We start from the raw sequence: 5,311 nt of genomic DNA on the forward strand, positions 1-5,311 counted from the left end.
TTTATGCTCTTGGTATTGAACTTCGGTATGTCTTGTAAATTTTCACTCTATTCTATATCGTAATCTGTCAAAATAGTTTATTGTAAGTCCTTTAGTACGTAGCCAAAGAATATTTAAATATGGTAAGTTTTAAATTAGTATAAGTGGAAAAGCTTTAAAACACTTTCAACGTATAGATAACCAAGTTAGGTAAAGTAGTTTCTCTGGAAGCTATCATTACCTCGGACAGGTTCAGCTGGGGTCCAGGGCATGCTGAAAACAGAACGCTACAACGAAGGTGAGGATAGTGAAGATTATGTAACCACTGTATTTCACTCATTGTCATTTTCTACCCTTAAACTATGCAAGAACGCGTTCTCTACGACATTACTACAGTCTCAGCTTCACCTTGACACCGCAGCTGCTTTCGTTAAGATTGCGACAATTGATAGGGAAACTATTCAAGGATCTGAATGCCTCGGAAGACCGTTTCAAAGTCAAATCATCAATAACACTTAACCTTTGTATTCGTCTCATCTGTAATGGATGTATTTCCATAGAAATTAAGTTAGAATGGAATATAGAATTTAGGTCAAAGGCCAAGCACTGGCACCTATGAGGTCATTCAGCGCTGGAAGAGGAATTGACAGCAAAGGTTTGAAAGGTGTTAACAGAAGGAAAACCTCGTAGTTGCACTGAAACAATTGTAAGGGGCGGAGGGCGGGTGGAAAGTAAGATTGAAGAAAGAATATGAAAGGTGATGCCGTAAAATAAACGGAAGGGGTTGCAGCTATGGGCCGAAGGCACGCTGCAAAGAACCTTAAGTAATGCCTACAGTGCACCGCAGAAGGTGCACTGACGGCAAAACCTCTACGGGGCATAGGAATTATGCTTTCGGTGTTTGTATCAAGTCCTCAGATGAGATATGCTAGGTCTAGTTAAGTTAGGTTAATATGAAGGCTTCTTACGTGCCCAGTATATCGTCTTTAGTTCCCTCTGTTGACGATATTCGGTTACAGTTTGAGGGGTAACTAAGGTTTCAACTCAATTTTGTTTTCTTTATCCATCTCAAAATTGAACCTTACAAGGATCTAAAATCAATTGTCTATGGTACCGACCCAAAGTTGAGAAAAAAAATGTCTACGTCGGGAAAAAAATTTAATTTTTACTTCTAAACACCTAAGTTCATTGGCTCCCATACATTACGTCACCTAAACATTTTAGGCATGGGAACAGCCAATGAGAGAGAGACCCATTAACGGATACTGTATTTTTTACCATCAAAGCAGTCTGCTAGTAGAGTCCCTGAAGAGGGGTAATGCCGTCAGTGCACCTTGTGCGGTGCAATGTAGGCGTTAAGAGTTTTTTTTGCAGCGTGCCTTCGGCCCCTAGTTGCAACCCCTTCCGTTTATTTTACGGCAACACCTTCCATATTCTCTTTCTTCAATCTTACTTTCCACCCTCTAAACAATTGATTCATAGGTTTTCCTCCTGTTACACCTGTCAGACCTTTTACAGTCAACATCCATTTCGGCGCTGAATCACCTAATAGGTCCAAGTGATTGCCTGTGGCCTAAATTCTATATTCAATTCTACCAATACGAGTGGGGTGTTTAATTACCTGGACAGTAAACTTAAGTAAAACTTTTAATCCCAATTTTTGTTTTCAAAATCGAAGTAAATTTGCAATTCCGTTTTCATATGGCTTCAAGGTTTAGTTTTTAAACACCTTTTGTAAACGGTTATTTTTTATCATGACAAAATCACTGTCCCTTTTTCAGCTTTCATTTTATTAGCTTTAATTTTATTAAAATTGTAATATTAAACAATAGTAATAACCTTAAACATTTCTTTCTTCCATCGAAGACTGTTTTTAGTGCAATGTTTTTAACACCTTTAGGTCCCATATTTTCATTTTTTCTTCCAGAATAAAGGCTTTCATACCCAAGTTGAGCTAAGCCTCAGTATATATGCTATTATGTGAACTAAAGAAAGTTGCTTTAATCATCCGTAATTATCCGTATCAATCAACAGTAATGTAAAAGTTATTGATATACTTTAAGATTTAAGAGGTATTACATGTAGCATTATGATCAATAGTATAAAAAAAGCTATAAACTGTAGAAAAATCCGTTTAGAAGTTTTTACACCAAAGTTCCTTAAAAAAAATCGAAATAAAAATACTAAATTCTGTCATTTACCCTAAACATTCAAACCATTTAAACATCAAATCATATAGGAAATTAGAGGTTTGTCAAAAAAACCCATAGTAATAAACTATTAAAAAGTAAACACCTTTATCTTAAATATTACCTAGTGATTGTAAGTATTTTCAGGCTTCTGATTCTCTCAAGTTTACATAAATCACTTTGTATCAGTTAGTATTGTGCAAGGTAAACATCTTAAAAGTTCTTTTATAGATTTAATTCGGAATTTATGGTAAGAACACAAACCGGTCAGGAATTGCTAACAGGCTATAAGGTAAGAACGTCCATAATATGCATGTAACTCATTTAATACTATTTAATGACTAATTAAGCGTCAATGATAAATTATATTTTTGTACCATCAATGCAGGGCAACTTGTGTTAGAGAAGTCTATCAGTACCGCCAGGCTCCATTCTCACCTCTTATAAACAGCAACTACCAGGGATTCTTCAATAACAGAAGTACTTTTTTGCATTCTCTAAACCCCCGCTCCAGTCAACATCCTGCAAGGCAATAAAACTGAGGCAGTAATGTTTTCAGTGAAAAAAAGTGTAAATGCAAGTTTCATATAAAGTCAATAAGGCTTAACTTAAATTGAGCCCTTCGCCTTTCACAATTTAGGCTAATTATCTCATACAGACCAACCCACTTAATAAAGCCTTGGACATTATCACCAAAAATCAAAATTTAAGCAAACCCAGGGACCAAAAGTACCCGAAATGGTTAAGTGAATTGACCAAACGAACGACCCTATAAAAGGTCACGGCGTTGAGCTGCCAGGGAAAACTACAATAGGTCATTTTGCCCCGGCAGTTAAAGCATAGCATAATCTGGAACTAGTTTCTTGGCCTCTGTGATTTGTTAACATTACTGGAGTAAAATATCAGTTACCAATATTGGTGTACGCTTACATAGTGTAACAACCATTGCTATGCCTACGTCTGTCTATTGTACAGCATTAAAGTGAAAATACAGGTCTGTCCATTGTATTTCTGGACGAGTAACACTAAAGTTACAAGTTTTTACTGACAAAACTGAATTGCATTAACTGACCTATGAACTGAAAGCAGCATTTTACGTTAAATGAAATTTTTTGATTAAAAACCTACAGTACATTGGAAAAACGTTAAAAGTAACAATTTAAAAGTAATATCAATTGAAAAAATTTTAAAAGTTAACGTCCTTTTATGTCGAAAAGCATAGCTGCAACTCAAAAGAGCAATTATTATACTATTAAACGTATGGAATACAATTATACTATTGAACTTACGGAATACAATAAGTAAAACTTTGATCTCACGAAAAACTTAGAAACTTAAGTTAGTATTGCGTACTCTTATACGAATATAAATTCAACACTAAGAGCCAAGGTCTTGACTAAAAGCAGCCAAATTCTAAAAAAGTACCATGTTAAATTTTAAATTTTCTTGTTTAAGCAAAAGAAACAGTTAGGTACGTTAACTGATAATAATGGCTATGGCTAAAATAAATTTGAATACCTGAAAAGAAAATTAATTAGTAAACTTCCCCCCCCACCCCACGCACCTGCCCATAGGTCTGAGACCTACGGAACAGGGCATGGAAGGTGCCTCCACCCCTACAGGGGCACCGCCCCTGTAGGGATGGAGGTAAAAAAAAATTGGTCTAGTTGGTAAAATTGAAATACTTACCTAGGGTTTTTGCGTAGCTTGGAACATTTTATCCAGGATTAAAAACAGACTTCGGTTATCCCTCCCAAGCGTGGTTTCACGTCAAAATGATGTTTTACACAAGTCTGAAAATTTAAGATTTTCATAACTATGTAAATCACTGATATATATAACCATTCTATCAAATTTAAATAAAACCATTCTATAAAATTTAAAGGTCAATATAAACCTAAAAAAATTGCGGCTAGGCGTGGAAAGTCACCTAACATTTTTACAGCCACATTCTAATTACAAAGTACATCAGATTGAATACTAACCATTATGGACTATCTGAAATCTCCTGACCCTGAAAAAAAAAAAATTAAATTACTATGAACAATAACCCATGGCCTACCGAGTTCTCAAAACTTTGTGAAAATACAGTAATTATTATCTAAAGCTTAAAAGAAAAAATCATTGCAAGTGTTAACTGTCTACTAATAAAAGGAAATTTATTACAATCATTACACGAAATAGCAAAAATATGAGATTTGAACTTCATCTTTAAGGTATAACTGGAAAAAATTTGGCTCAAGAAGACTGAAAAAAAGTTTGGTCCAAGGAACAAGAACAAGAAAATTTCTCCAAGCCATTACATCAAGTTACAACACCACGCACTATTAAGAAAATTATATAAGAAGACTATTAGCTCTAAGACACGAAGTTCTAACTGAAAATCATTAAAACGAAATAAAACCAAGTCATTTGGAGAGGTTGCGAGAGTCGCCACGTCTTCGCGTAGACCATATTCCAAATCCCCAAAGCACGGTCTTTGAGTTAAGGCGTCAGTCGCCACAATTTCATGTAGACCAAATTCCAAACCGTCGAAGTAGTGTCTCGAGCTCAAACGTCACTAAACTACTTTCTTCTCCTCGGCAAGCAAGACATTTGACCGCCAACAACACAGCTTCGATATCGAGGAATGCCGCAACACCTTCATATTTCGTTGTTCTCAACGCGCAAACTGAGTAAAGATACGCTCTACTTGCCGAGAGACCTTTTGCCTTGACGTCACCATCAAGGACACTGGAGCCACCTCTCTTGAAACATGGACGATTTACAAGAATGACAACGGCGACGCCGGTTTTTTTTTTTTTTTTAAGGAAACTTTGAAGAATACGTGGATGCTTTAAAGCTAACTTTTTTATTCTGCGTCCTACGACCTTTGTTCTTTGATGAAACTGGCTACTGTGCATCATAACAGACTTTTTAAAGTAATTTACTAAACAAAAGATCAAAACTTTCCAGTGTAATTAATATATTGTTACGCTGTAGGAAAATTAAATACCTTAATTTTACATTTTAAGGAATGTGCCTCATCAAATACAGTTTTACTTCAGCTCTTTCTAGCAAATGTTATCATAATAATTATAAACACACACACACACACACACACATATATATATATATATATATATATATATATATATATATAT

At 35.2% G+C, this 5,311-nt stretch overlaps 1 long non-coding RNA gene across 1 annotated transcript; it reads right to left on the bottom strand.

The window, feature by feature from the left end:
• Positions 1 to 2,255: 2,255 nt before the first annotated feature.
• On the bottom strand, positions 2,256 to 4,822 carry LOC136828504 (uncharacterized). Its single transcript, XR_010850074.1, has 4 exons — positions 4,573 to 4,822; positions 4,154 to 4,182; positions 3,858 to 3,961; positions 2,256 to 2,690 (listed from the first exon to the last, which is right to left on the bottom strand). It is a non-coding gene; the product is annotated as an uncharacterized lncRNA (long non-coding RNA).
• Between the last annotated feature and the right edge of the window lie 489 nt (positions 4,823 to 5,311).

The sequence above is a fragment of the Macrobrachium rosenbergii genome, chromosome 43 (assembly GCF_040412425.1).
Source record: "Macrobrachium rosenbergii isolate ZJJX-2024 chromosome 43, ASM4041242v1, whole genome shotgun sequence".
Lineage (NCBI taxonomy): Eukaryota > Metazoa > Arthropoda > Malacostraca > Decapoda > Palaemonidae > Macrobrachium > Macrobrachium rosenbergii.